Genomic DNA, 1,756 nt, shown 5'->3' on the forward strand with positions numbered 1-1,756 from the left:
ACCTCCTCCCCAAGCCCTCGTGTTCGGGGACCATGGATCCTCTGCCAGGTCCAGCGCTTTGGAAGAGCTCCCTGGCTGTGAAGGAGGTGGCTCATGCCAGGAAGAGCTCCCTGGCTGTGAAGGATGAGGTTCTGCACGGTGCACAGAGGGTCGTGGTTCTGAACGGTGCACAAAGGGTCGTGGTTCTGAATGCTGTACAGAGGGACATGGCGGACGATGTGGTGGAGGAGGAAGTGCAACATCCGAAGTCTGTCTACACATAACAGCTGCGTAAATCCCGCGTAGCTTGTCATCAAGACGCCTCAACCATGAGATGCCCTCTCGCGGTGGGATAGTTTCTCCCCTCTGAAAGCGCCGCATTAAAGCGGAAACCTCCTCTTGCACCTGTAATGTCAAGTCACCCTGTACACAAAGAGTTAACCAATTATATCCTCGTTGTATGATAGACACCACGAATAGACAACCAAGCGAATATGTCTAGATTAACAAAAGACTTAACATATGAGAACCAAGGCATTTACCGCGTGGTGTCTGGTTCCCACAACAGAGGTAGTTGGGTACATATCGCTGGTGAGAGGGGCTTCGATCTGATCAGGAGCAGCTGATGGAACCAAGTAGATCTTCGTTGTATGTCGGTAACGCTGTATACACAACCCGAACATTTCCCAGTTAAAGGGCCGAACCTCACCCCAGATATTTGTCGCAGCGGTAGTCCATTCGTCAGCGTAAGGGGTAATGCTCTTAAGCCAATAAGCCATGGACTTGTTTCCTCCTAGGCGACTGTCCCTGAGATTGACATGCGCGATACATGATTAGGTATATTATGAATGCAGAGCTGACAACTAAAATAATATTAGTACTTACTTGTGCACGTGTTCTGGCAAGTGTGGAATATCTGGAATCTCAGGCTCTTGATATAGACCAAACTGTCTCATCACCCTATGAAGAGACATCTCCTCAACCGTCACGTCGAACACCAACTTGGCCTTGGTCATCCAAAAGTGCCAATCTCTAGTGCACAATCCAGAAATCCCAACTGGGTACCTCGATGATATAGCCTGAGGCGAGTATGGCTCCCAAATAACTTGATCCTCATGCAAACTATCAAACTGCGCCATGAAGGACGGGTAGCATCCCCTAACCTGAGTATGCGCAAACTGTCTCTGTGCATGACAACAAATAAGCATTAGTAATACTATTGAATGGCAAGAAATAATTGAATTAATTGTTACTTAATATAAAAGTACCTCTCGTCGTGCCCAAACAGATCCCATGGTAGGTAAGTCGCCGATAGCAGGCACATAAGTCCCAGCTATAGTCCTCCAAACCAAAAGGTTTATCAACGTAGACATAGGGTCATCCAATAGGGAATCTCTCGTATGACCAGAGCTGCAACAATAATGGACATCCAACAAGACTACATTTTCTAGACTTCAACAAGCAAGCTTTGCACAGGCCTCTGTACGTAGCCACTAACACAGCAGAACCAAAACTCCTCTGTAGAATATCCGCAGGGCAACGTGCGTCAGCTATCTCTCGTGCAATACCGATGAGTCGTGCAACGACAGTGGTCACGTGGTTCTCCGTAAACATCGTTTTGCCGAACAGCCAAAGAATATATGCCTCTATGGACCGGTCAATCTGTGCCTCCACAACTGAACGTCGGGATATCCTAACAAGACAATCTACATAGAAACATAATAATTGTATGAACATCGGACAACTAAAAAACAACATTTGTTTAAGTGGCCGTGAT

This window comes from Triticum dicoccoides, chromosome 2A (genome assembly GCF_002162155.2).
Source record: "Triticum dicoccoides isolate Atlit2015 ecotype Zavitan chromosome 2A, WEW_v2.0, whole genome shotgun sequence".
In the NCBI taxonomy this organism is placed as follows: domain Eukaryota; kingdom Viridiplantae; phylum Streptophyta; class Magnoliopsida; order Poales; family Poaceae; genus Triticum; species Triticum dicoccoides.